The sequence below is a fragment of the Nicotiana tabacum genome, chromosome 10, assembly GCF_000715075.1.
Source record: "Nicotiana tabacum cultivar K326 chromosome 10, ASM71507v2, whole genome shotgun sequence".
Classification (NCBI taxonomy): Eukaryota; Viridiplantae; Streptophyta; class Magnoliopsida; order Solanales; family Solanaceae; genus Nicotiana; species Nicotiana tabacum.
This window is the reverse complement of record NC_134089.1, coordinates 2,187,757-2,201,408: the sequence shown is the minus strand read 5'-3', so window position 1 is coordinate 2,201,408 and position 13,652 is coordinate 2,187,757.

The following is a 13,652-nucleotide window of genomic DNA, read 5'->3' as shown; positions in this document are numbered from 1 at the left end:
CGTAAAAATCCTTATGTTCTTTAATTTCTGCATTTATTATTCTGCAACAGTAGTATAAGGAACACATAGAAGAACCATGTCCTTCTATAATCTGTACACGCGAAAAATTATACACCACACAAATCATCTCCCCCCTCCCCCCCTGTGTGGTATTGAAGTTAAAACATCAATTGGTATCAGAGCAGGTTATCCTTGAAGAGGCTAACACCTTAGGAGAAGATCAAGATGAGTGCACCACCTGAAAAATGGGAAGGGTAATCCACTGCTAGGCCACCACTCTTCAACGGCCAGTATTACTCTTGGTGGAAAAACAGGATGAGAGATCACATCATAGAAGAAGACTATGAGCTATGGGACATTGTCACAGATGGTCCACTAGCTACCATGAAGATAAATGCCGAAGGAGAAGAGGTTCCAAAAAAACAAGAGTTGACTGCACTGTTGATGACTTGAGGAAATGGGAGAAGAATGATAAAGCCAAAAAATGGCTTATTTGTGGACTCGGTCCAGATGAGTACAGTAGAATCCAAAGTTGTACCACTGCTAAGGAAATCTGGGACACTTTGCAAGTGGCCCATGAAGGAACACCTCAAGTGAAGAGGTCCAGAGGAACACTACTATATTCTCAATATGAGAATTTCACCATGAAGGAAGGGGAAACCATCCAGGAGATGTATACAAAATTCACCACACTGACAAATGAACTTAAGTCTCTTGGAAGGATTATTTCTGAAGAAGACAGAGTTGAGAAGACTCTGACAAGGGTTCTGCCAGTTACTTGGGAGAGCAAAATCATTGCCATTCAGGAATCAAAGAACATTGTCACTCTTAGGTTGGATGAGCTAATTGAAAATCTCATTGCTTATGAACTTAGAGGGCAAACCATAAAGATGGATGTACCCAAGAAGGAAAGGAGTCTGGCACTCAGAATCACTGAAGGTTCTGATCTAGAAGATGATGAAATGGCTATGATCACAAAGAACTTCAAAAAGTACCTAATGAGAGGAAAGGGTTCTTCAATAAGTGGAGGCTACAGCAAACCAAGGGTTCCTGAAAAACAGACCAATGAGGGCTGCTATAAGTGTGGGAAGACTGATCACCACATCAAAAAATGCCCTCAATGGGAAATTGAATGGAAGAAGGAAAGAGCTGAACGAAGAAACAGGAAGAAGGAACAGGTTCATCCCAAGAAGAACAAAGGATCAACAAAGGCTATGGTTGCTGCTTGGGGAGAAAGCTCAGATGAGAACTCAGATGATGAAGATGAAGATGAACAAGCACGTATGGAAATTGGAGAATCCGATGAAGAATCTGAAGTTAGTATAATACATCTAAAAGACAAGATTAAGTTTTTGTCTAAAGAAAGGCTATCTGAGTTACTTCTAGATTTCATTGATGAATCTGAGGATATAAACAATGAAAAGAAACAGCTGTCTAAGGAATGTGTGATTTTAAAAGCAAAGTGTAAGAACCTGGAACTTAGAGTTAGTGAGACTGTAAGTGAAAATACTGCACTAAAGAATCAGGTTCATGCATTTGAATCAAATGTCTTAGAACTTAGATCTGAAAACCTAAAACTGAAATTAGGAACAAGTAAGAAGACAACTGATTGCACACAACTCACTCTAGAAGAAAATATAGGTAAACTAAAAGATGAGTTGTATAAGAAAGATGAGCAGGTAAGAATTTTGACAGAGGATCAAGGCAAGGTCAAGCATGAACTAGACAGAACTTGTAAATGGAATAGGTCCTCCGATGCACTGTCATGGCTACAGGAACATCGCAGTAGCAATAGAAGAGGAATTGGCTTTGGGAATCTGCTACCTAAATGGGATCCCAAAAGCAAGTATCTCATACTTTCTGAGAACAAAATTTGCACACATTGTGGTAAGACTGGTCACTATAAAAGTGAATTCACTGCAAAAGAAAAGGCTAGTCAAAAGAATAAAAAGTTATTTCAAGGGAAAAATAGGCTGTCAGGTTGGGCTAAAAGGAATTTGATTCATCCTTTTGCCTATAGAAAGGGACCCAAACTAGTTTGGGTTGCTAAGACTAACCCCTGATTTCCTTTTGCAGGTCCAAGTGAAGGGGAGCAGCCAAATATGGTACATGGATAGTGGCTGCTCAAAGCACATGACAGGAAGCAAGAACCAGTTCCTTTCACTTGAGAACCTCAAAGGAGGTAATGTCTCCTTTGGAAATGGGAAGAAAGGTGAGATCATTGGGGTTGATAAGGTAGGTAAGACTGACTCTCACTCGATTGAGAATGTCTATTTTATAAACAGCCTAAAATACAGTCTAATTAGTGTATCACAACTGTGTGATAGAGGTAACTTGATAGCATTCACCTCTACTAAATGCTTTGTGATTAATCTTACCACTGACAAGATTGTTTTACAGGAAAAAAGAGTGAACAATATATATATATATATATATATATATATATATATATATATATATATATATATATATATATATATATATATATATATATATATATATATATATATATATATTGTAGATCTGTCCACATTATCAGAAAATGAACTCACTTGCTTAAGTGTGTTGGACAATGATCCCCTACTTTGGCACAAGAGACTTGGACATGCAAGTCTGAGTCAACTCAACAAATTAGTCTCCAAGGAATTGGTGATCGGACTGCCTAACATCAAGTTCAAGGAAGAAAAATTTTGTGAGACTTGTGCAAGGGGGAAGCAAGTAAGATCCTCCTTTAAATGCAAGAAAGTGGTAAGTACCACCAGAATGATGGAACTGGTCCATATGGATCTCTGTGGTCTAATGAAAATATTAAGCAGAGGTAGTAAAAGATACGTGATGGTACTTGTTGATGATTACTCTAGGTTTACTTGGACATTATTTTTAACATCAAAAGATGAAGCATTTGACATGTTCACTTTTTTTGTTAGAAAAACTCAGAAACAACTAGGTAATCAACTTGCATCAATAAGGTCTGATCATGGTACTGAATTTGAAAATGCTAAATTTGCTGAATTTTGTAATGAGCATGGCATAGATCACAATTTTTCTGCTCCTAGGACTCCACAATAAAATGGAGTAGTTGAAAGAAAGAATAGGACACTTGAAGATATAGCTAGGACTATGCTTCTTTCTAGTAAACTGCCACATAGCTTCTGGGCAGAAGCTGTAAATACTGCATGCTACATCATAAATAGATGCATGACTAGACCTCTTGTTTAGAAGACTCTCTATGAGTTACTTAAAGGGAGAAACCAAATATATCACATCTTAGGATATTCGGATGCAAGTGCTTTGTACACAACAATAGTAAATACTCCCTAGGCAAGTTTGATTCCAGAAGTGATGAGGGAGTATTTTTGGGATATTCTTCACATATCAAAGCCTATAAAGTCTATAACAAAAGAACTATGTGTGTTGAAGAAAGTGTTCATGTGATTTTTGATGAAACTAACATTCTTTCTGAGAGACAGGAACATGATGATGAAGCAATTGGGCTGGTAAGAAACTTAAATGAAACTACAACCCAGACTGAAGCTGCACTGGAAGAAGGAACAGGTGATGGAACAGGTTCTTCCACCCAAAGCAACATGACAGGGGGAACAGAACAAAGAGGAAATGATCCCCAAACCTCAATGGAACCTGTCCATAAACTTGTTACACAACAACAAAACACTGAAGGAACATCAAGAGGAAACCAGTTGGTTGTGAAACCTTACAAGTATCAAAGTTCACATCCCATTGAGAACATAATTACTTATCCAACCTCTGGAATCAAAACTAAATCTTCATTAAAGAATCTTTGCGCTTTTGATGCTTTCTTATCCCTTATTGAACCTAAAAATGTTGTTGAGGCTTTGCAAGATGCAGACTGGGTAAATGCAATGCAGGATGAACTCAACCAATTTGAAAGGAGTCAAGTTTGGTATCTGGTACCAAGACCCCTGGACAGATCAGTAATTGGCACAAAATGGGTCTTCAGAAACAAACTTGATGAAGATGGTACTGTTAATAGGGACAAGGCAAGATTGGTGGTTCAAGGATATAGCCAGGAGGAGGGCATAGACTATGATGAAACCTTTGCTCCAGTTGGAAGAAATAAGACTCCTTATAGCCTTTGCTGCTTACATGGAATTCACCCTCCACCAGATGGATGTCAAGAGTCCTTTCCTCAATGGCTATCTAAAGGAAGAAATGTTTGTCAAGCAACCTCCGGGGTTTGAAAGCAAGGAGAGTCCTGATCATGTGTACAAACTTGACAAAGCACTTTATGGGCTCAAGCAGGCGCCAAGAGCATGGTATGAAAGATTATCAAAGTTTTTGCTTGAGCATGACTACAAGAGAGGTAAAATTGACAATACTTTGTTCTTGAAGGAAAAAGGTAAAGATCTCCTGCTAGTTCAGATATATGTTGATGATATAATCTTTGGAGCAACTACTAATAAGTTAAGTAAAGAATTTGCTAAACTAATGGGGAGTAAATTTGAAATGAGCATGATGGGTGGGCTTAATTTCTTTTTAGGCTTACAAATTAAACAAAATTCAAATGGAACTATGATCCATCAACAAAAGTATGTAAAAGAGTTGCTTAAAAGGTTTAAAATGGAAGACTCCAAAGAAATTGACACTTCTATTGCAATAACTACAAAGTTGGATATAGATGAACCTGGTTCATCTGTTGATCAAAAGTTGTATAGGGGAATGATTGGCTCGTTGTTGTATCTCACTGCTAGTAGACCTGACATTGTTTTCAGTATAGACTTTTGTGTAAGATTTCAGGCAAATCCGAAGGAGTCTCACTTGACGGTTGTCAAGAGAATTTTGAGATATCTAAAAGGCACCACTGATCTTTGTCTTTTGTATCCAAAGGTAGTAATTTCAATCTTGTGGGATATGCTGATGCTAATTATACAGGTTTTCTTGTAGATAGAAAGAGCACCTCAGGTATGGCACACTTTCTTGGCTCATGTCTTGCGTCTTGGGCCACCAAAAAGCAAAATTCAGTGGCCTTATCTACTGCTGATTTGAAATAATAATATTTGAATCATGAACAGAGTTATACCCAAGTTCAAATTTCTCTTAAACTTATCCAATTAAATTGAACCAGTTCCGTTCAAGAGAATCCTAACCAAATTAAAACACCTAGATTCTGGGGAAGACTCCACTGTCTATTCAAAACTGACATTTTAGCCTACCACCTTGGTTCTAATTACCCCCTTGGTTCTGATGAGCCTACCACTACCCATTAATTAACCCCCTTTCATTAAATTGATCATCATCTTCTCTGCCTTCTCTTCATAATTCTCAAACCGTCGAAAAGTCTTTCCATCTTATTTCATTCTCCAATTTTCAATCTACCTCTCTTCCTTCTTCCAGAACCAAGCACATAATGACTAACCCTTCTGATAACCCCGGTACACCCCCACCAGGCTCCTCATCTTCAACCACCCCTCAGCCTAAGAAAAGAAGAGTAAAAATACGTGCTCGCAAGACTGTGGCTGGAAGTGCGTTATCAAAGAAATTAAACGCACAACTAACAGCTAGCCAAAACCAAGAACCCCAGAACTCTGATGACTCTTTCAAGTCTGCGACTGTGGGTGAAGAAACTGGGTCTTCTGATACTGAACAGGTAACCTCTAGCCCAAATATTACTACTGTGGTCATTTCTAAGTTGGCTGAAAATCTGGAGAATAGGTTTATTTTGGTTGGATCTGTGGTGGATGTAGAAATTTCTGAGTCCAGAAGGAGAGGTGGTAAAAATAAAAAATAAAAAATAAAAAGAGAGTGAGGGTGCTTGTAGTGACGAAAAGGGAATGGGTAAAAGAGTGGTTGATTTTTCACCCACTTCTGATATAGGTAGAATGGTTATTTCTGGAGTAGATAAAGTGGAGGAAAGTGTCAATAAAATAGGGGGAAGTGTGTCTGGAGAAGCCGCTGAAGGGCTGGTTCAACTTGGGCAAAATGTAGATAAACCTGGTTCATCAGTTGAAGAAACCCTCGCAGAACTATTGAAAAAAGTAGGAGACAGTTACAATCCCAAGAAGAAGAAAACTTCCAAAGCTAAGACCCATGGAACTGCTAGGGCTAACAAGAAAAGAAAAGTTGCCCCTTCCAACACTGTGGAGAGTCCTCCCTCACGAGGAAGAGCCACCAGAAGTCAACTAAAGTAGAGTGAGGAGGAATTGCAGAAAGCTTTAGATGAAAGCAAGAAGAAAAGAATGGACAAAGGGAAAGAAAAGGTGGTAGAGCCTGTTGAGGTTGTTGATGTGGATGAGATGGACCTGGTCCATCAAGGTGAACAAGTGACTATTGAGGTAGAAGTTTAGACCCCTAAGCCCAAGAAAGCCAATACTTCTTCTAAGAAGTCTACATCTGTACCCAAGCTTGATGAACCATCTACTTTGGCCAAAAGTACCAGGTCTACAGTGAAAACCAAACAAGTTAAAATTGCTGAAGAAAAAGAATGTAGTGAAGAAGAGGAGGATGAGTCAGACAGTGACAAGGACAAACTGGCCAAGTTTGGCAAACGAATTATCTTGAAGGGTAGGCTCCTGAAGGATTTGGAGGAAGAAGGGATGGTCATGTTGCTGGAAAAATTAAAGGTGCAAGGGTGGAAGGACATGGTCCTTCAGATAGATGGAAGACTGGCAAGGAATGAAACTGTTGAATTCATGGCCAATGCTGAGGTAAAGGATGGAAGAGTCACCAGCCTGGTGAAAGGGGTACATATTTCTTTTAATGTAAAGGAGCTGGATGACATGCTACTTGTACCTTCTGAAGGGTACAATGATTACACAAGGCAGAAATGGCCAAGCCTAGACACCCTTCCTACTGCCCTGACCATCACCAGAAAATTCTGTGATAATGAAGAAGAAAGTGAGCCCAAGGCTGTCTACAAAAGTGAAATGAAGCCCCCCCCCCCCCCCCCCTCCCCCCACACACACACAAGGTATTGTTTGAATTCATCAACAAGTGCATTCTGCCTAGGCAGGAAATGAGGCATATTGCCAACTTCATGGACTTGGTTTTGATGGAATGTCTGGACAGTGGGAGGCAGATCAATTGGCTTGAATTTATTATCCAACTTCTTGATAGGGTTATCAATGGCTCCAAAGCCCATGCAATTCCCTATGGCTTCATTCTCACTGCTGTTCTTGCTCATTTTAAGGTGCCACTGAAGAAGTGGGAGATGGCTACAAGCAAAGACCATTTTGGGGTTAACACCCTGCTCGCTTGTGATTATGAAGTCCATATCACTCCCAATGAACCTGGTTCATCTAAAAGGACACCAGTAAATAGCAAGGTCGGAGCTTTGGTGCATGAGAGTGGGGTAAAGGATGCTGAGATAGCAAGGCTAAAGACACGATTGGCTGAGGTAGAATCTGAGAGAGATGTTCTCCGAACAGAACTTGCAAAGGAAAAGGAAAAGAATGATGGAATTATTCAAAACATGTTGCACCTTCTCCAAGCTAAACATCAAGCCTCTAGTTCTTCTAAGCCTTAACTTCCTAGCCCAGTCTCGAAATTTCAGTGACCCAGATTCGGGATATCTCTTGTTTTTGCTCATGTTTTCAGTATTTTTATTTTTTTTTTTGTGTTTTGTGGAAGAATCATATCGACTATCCATGAAATCTGCTGGTTTTTGCTCTAACTGTATGTTTATATTTCTCTGATAGTTTAAATTCTTAGCCTGATTATTGATAATTAATCCATGAATGCATTTGAAGTAGCCTCAGTGGTCATGAGTAAGTTTTAAGATCTGGGTTTCACACATTTTTATGCAACTTTTCGATGATGCCAAAAGGGAAAAAAATATGCTTTGTATTCTGAACAGTGATATTTATAACCCGATGAACCTGGTCCTTGATGATAAGTGAAAATTATTCTAACATTGTGTTGATGTTGGGCTAAGTTGAAACAGGCCCTAAGGTTATGGAAGCACAGAGATTGTCATCATCAAAAAGGGGGAATTTGTTGGCCCAAGTAAAGGATAGTTTTGAAGATTGACAAAGGAACTCAGGGATGAACCAGGTCCATCACTGGTAGGCATAGACACGGGAAGATTCAAAGCACGTGAGATGCACATGCAGGAGATAAACGAAATCTGGCATAATAATAGATATCTCCTGATCGAAAAGATTGCATAATTGATAAGGAGAAGGACTCCTTACTCAACGAGAACATTATCCAATATAAGGAAGGAGTTAGGAGTTGAGATTAACTAGAACTCTTCCACCAAGGAAGAGTAGCATTAGAACTCTAGTTATTTCTTCATCTATTAACTCTATATATTACAGGATGTTCTCACTCTACAGGGAACGCACAAAAGCAGAAGTTAAACGTGAATTTAGAGCAAAATAGCAAGGCATTTTGTAAGCCGTTTGTGTGTGATTCAAGTGTGCAAACCTGAAGCTATATGAACCAGATAGAAGAACCAGCTCCAAGTGTCTGTCTTTTATTCTAGTTCAATTGTAGTAGGTGTTTTCAGATTGTACCTTTCAACTTTATCTAGAGGCAATTGTAATAGGTACTCAGAGTATTCAAGTTAGAATTAACTTAAAGTTGTTGTAGCAGTTAGAGGCTGGTTGCCACAACGGGATTAGAGTTAATCCTAGGTTTACAAAAGTATTTTGTAAATGCAGTTTTTGGCTCAGTGATTTAGTAGAGAGTTTGGAAAAATCCTACTGGGAAGTAGGTCATGGTTTTTTTCACCTTTTGAGCCAGGTATTTTTCATGTAAAAATCCTTGTGTTCTTTAATTTCTGCATTTATTATTCCGCAACAGTAGTACAAGGAACACATAGAAAAACCAGGTCCTTTTATAATCTGTGCACGTGAAAAATTGGACACCACATAAATCACCCCTCTTGTGTGGTATTGAAGTTAAAACATTAGTTGACTATGGAGATTCCTAAAGTATTTTGAAGCTCATAAGAAAAAAGGGAAGTCAATAGTAGCCATTTGTCGTGGAAGTTGGGAGACTAGCATGTTCTATGGTCCAAAGACAGGCTTCCTCCACTTTGTCACAATTCATAAAGTCTGTATTATACTTTGAAGCATGGTGATCTTTTGGTAAGATATGGTTCTTGCACTTTGAGTAGCTATAAGATTAAGAATGTGGCTTTTAGTGCTTGCACTTTTATGCTCATTTTGAATCCTTCTGGTCCTACATTTTGCTTTCTTACTGATCAAGCTGATACCATTGTCAACACTTTGTTCTATTCTTGTTTGTTCTAGGATTCTCTTAGTCACTTTGAGTTTCTTGCATTTGTTCTCCAGAACTTTTAGATATATTTTTTTATTGATACAGTAGAATTAAAAAAAAGAAAAATTAATAATGGTCGAAAAGTGTCTATGGCAATATATATTGCATCTTGTTTGAGTTAATTTTAGCTTTCTAGTAACAGTGGAGTGAACAATGCTGAAATCCACTGCAACATGCATATAATTCAATAATAACTTTGGTAAAAAATGGGCAACTCGGTGCACTAAGCTCCCGCTATGTGCGGGTCCGGGGAAGGGCCGGACCACAAGGGTCTATTGTACGCAACATACATATAATTCAATAATAACTTTGGTAAAAAATGGGCAACCCGGTGCACTAAGCTCCCGCTATGCGCGGGTCCAGGGAAGGGCCGAACCACAAGAGTCTATTGTACGCAGCCTTATCCTGTATTTTTGCAAGAGGCTGTTTCCGCGGTTTGAAACCGTGACCTCCTGGTCACATGGCAACAACTTTACCAGTTACGCCCAAACTCCCCTTCTCAGTAATATTTTTGGTAAAATCCAAATATTGTGCTCAACTGGTTCTTTATTTGCTTTGGTTTCTTATATGGAATGGGTGTTTAATATTGTTTCAGCTATTGAGTGGTAGCATCTCTGGTTGATAATATACTAGATTGATTATTCTAGAAAGTTAGCAAATCCGGGATTCAAAATCTTCGAGTGGAGCACCATTGCACTGTCTATTTCTTTGTAACAATGGTGTAGATCTAATACATTATATGTTTTGAAATATTTTAAATTCTATATATAATTCGGGCCAAAATTAATTGACATGCCTTTCAGGAGCAGAATTAAGGGGTGTAAAGAGGTTTTAAACCCCTTCGTCGAAAAAGTTATATTATATATATATATATATATATATATACACGCTCAAAATTAGTTTTTTTTTTTTTATGTATATACTCCATATATAATATATATTGAATTCTATTAGCCTCTAGGTGCACGTTACGTCTCTTATTTTTTTTATGCTTGGTGCCGTCAGCCTATCTATAAAGAAGTGGCTTATGATTTCATCATCTCCCACAGTTCTAACTTTTCGTTGTCAATTTCAGGCTTTCAGCTGAGATAGAAATATTTGTGGCCATGAACTGCTACAGAAACCTAGATTATTTCTCGTTCAAGATTTGTCCAGTCGCCTTGACAAAATCATCTGAAGACAAGTTTTAACCCCTTTAAGAACCAAAACTCGGACTTAATAACATACTAATAATGTTCTTTCTTTTTTTTTTTATAACATACTAATAATGTTGTTGTGGATGTACTCGACTTAATAACACAGTGAATTACACCTAAGAGTGTGGCCTAACGGTCTATGTAGTGAGTGAAAACGTGAAAACTTACGGTACAAATTTCGAAGAGATTATTTTCCGTCCACTTTAATTGATTTTTGGTCTTTTTTTTACGGTCCACAATATTTGATTTTTTCAGATATCAAGAAGTTATTAACTTCATTTTTTATAAAGTTATCCTTTGAGTAAAGAGCCTAGGAGTCTTTGTTGTATTTCCAATGAACAAATTAAGTTTAATATGGTCAAATTTATTAAATGTTGAAAGGTGAATTACTTAATATGTATATAGTAGATAATTTCTTTCCCTCTGCCTATACTTAGTGGACACATATACTCGAAACTTGTGCTTGTTGGAGATAGAAGGTACTTCCTCCGGTCTACTTTAATTGATTTTTTTTTACTGTTATATCACACATATTAAGAAATCCAACTTTTAATATTAATTAATAAATTAAATTGACTATATTAACCTTAATATGTTCATTGAAAATACAACAAATATTTCTAGGCTTTTTACTCTAAGAGCAACTTTGAGAAAAAGAAGTTAATTCCTTCTTGATATATGAAAAAATTAAATATTGTGAATCACAAAAAAAGATCAAAAATCAATTAAAGTGGACCGGAGGAAGTACTTAATCTAATAATTGAGGTGCGCAGAAGTTAGTACGTAACAATAATATAGTCGGTGTGATCTCACGAGTGGGTTGTAAGCATATATAACTCACCCCTACTTTGTACGCAGAAGTTAGTCCGTACACCACCATTATTTAAGGGAAAAAGAATTAATGAGTGAACAAATTATTTACTAAAACTTGCTAATTCTTGAAGTTTATGATCGAGTTTGTTCGAATTAGGTTATGATCCATTTTCCTTCTCATTTAAAAACAAATGAGGTCCAATATACCCAAAAGAATTTTATGTGAAACTTTGGATCCTCGTGACCAACTCTACATAATATCTTATAACTATCTCTAGTTGGTGCATTATTTGTATTTGTAATTGTCACAAAAACAAAATTCAAGTTGGAAGATCTTGGACCCTTCTTATCCAATTGGCACTATAATTTAGAAATTCTGAGGGGGAAATGGTTAGATTCTTCGCACACTTAACTTTTTCCTGAAAAAAAACAGAATATATTTAATTAAAAACATATAAACAACAAAAGAACTGGTAATTCATTGCTGTAAGTAAAAATAGATCTAGCACGAGGGAGGTTCTATATGATTCTCAAAGAAACATTATTTGGTACTCCCTCTCTCCATCTTTATTTGACACTATTTGGCAAAACACAATAACAGAATATATTAAGTTAATTGTATGTAATATTAGTAGTTTTAGAAGTGAAACTGTTAAAAAAACAATTGAAAAGTTAATTTTGATATTAAAAAAAAAGATCAAGCAAAATTTAAATCATGATGAATAGTTAAATGTTGGGTGTGCGAACAAGGTTCTACATTGGTAACTGAAAAGATTGGGGGCATACATATAAGATGTAGGGATTTCTTAATAGCGAGACCTTTTGGGGGAAACTGTACAGGTTTGGTCCAAAGCGGACAATATTACGCTATGTTAAGAGCAACTTTAGGCCGTTTTAACCATACAAGTGATATCATAGCCTAGGTTCGGCGGAACGAGTATGACGATGATGGTGCGGGGCTCGGTTTGCTTACCCTTACAAGCTTGGAGACACGCACACAAGAAAAAGCTAGTTACGGGCTTTGCTTGCCACAAATACTCTAACAATGTGGGTGACACACTAAATCTCAAACATTGACCCGTGAATCGTGGTGATAGGCTACATGGAACTTAGTTCGACGGGAAGATTGTTGGGTATGCAAATAAAGTCTCATATTGATAATTGAAAAGATTGAAAACCTAAAGCGAACAATATCATGTCATTGATTTAGCCCAATATTAAATTAACCTCTCCGATGAGAAAAGAAATTGGATGCCTATTTCTTCTTGTCAATTCCAATCCTTTTACGTCTTCTATGTGCCACAACTTTTTATATAGTGGATACTTGTGGCTTCTGCAACAAAGATGAAGGTAGTTGTCACTATCCACTTTAAAAGAAAAAAGGCAAAAGGGCAAATTCCTTAACCCTTCTTATTTCTTCTTCTTTCTTTTCTTAAGGTGCAACCACTAATTTTTCTTTTGGCCTTTGAGTTCTAAAATAATTTTCAAGACTCAAATCATAATACGCGTATCATATTCCTTCACGATTTTCTCTTCGAAAACACTCGCCTTATCCATCTTTTCCGTCGTTCCCTTTTTTTCTTTCTAGTTGTATTTGTAAACCAAGAAAGTCGGCGACCAAATTATTAATGAGTTTAATGTCTATACATTGACAACATAAATAAATTTTATACTAAAAGGTTACATATTTGGTAATTGTCCTTAAAAGTGAGATTGGTAAATTTAAAAATAAAGCAAGTTACGTTTTGCTACATGTTAAATATTGATATGAAAAAATTTCTTACAATATCAGTATATTTAAATTAAATTCAATATTAATTAGTGCCAATTGGGATATCACATGTACATTTTTTTCGAAATGTTTGTCTCAGTAACAATAATAAAATATTTCTCTTTATCCAAAGACATACCGTTTTAAAATTCACTGGCTCAATGTCACGGGTCATGGATAACAAATTTTCAGAAAACAATACTTGTATTTACCAAAAAAATAAAAACTCAGAAATTTACAAATTTCTTATTCCTTCTTCTAATATACATTTCCAAATCAAGTAGTGATAAATGCACCTCTCAATAATTTACAAAATCCCTTGAAGATTGTGATAATATTGGTTTGTTGACCCTCTTCTTCAAAGTGATATTAGGTGTTTGGCCAATTGCATATCAGAATTTTTACCAAAAAAATTTAAAAAATAAATAAAATAAACACACGAAGAATCTAAGAGAATTTAATATCTAATATATATACATAAAACAGATTTGACCTTATATACACCATCTAATTTTACGAAAAAGTGATTTCAGATGAAACTCTTTCCGTCTTCTAGCTTCGCCCATGTTGCATGCTACGCCAAGATTTTTCATATTATTTATTTATTTATT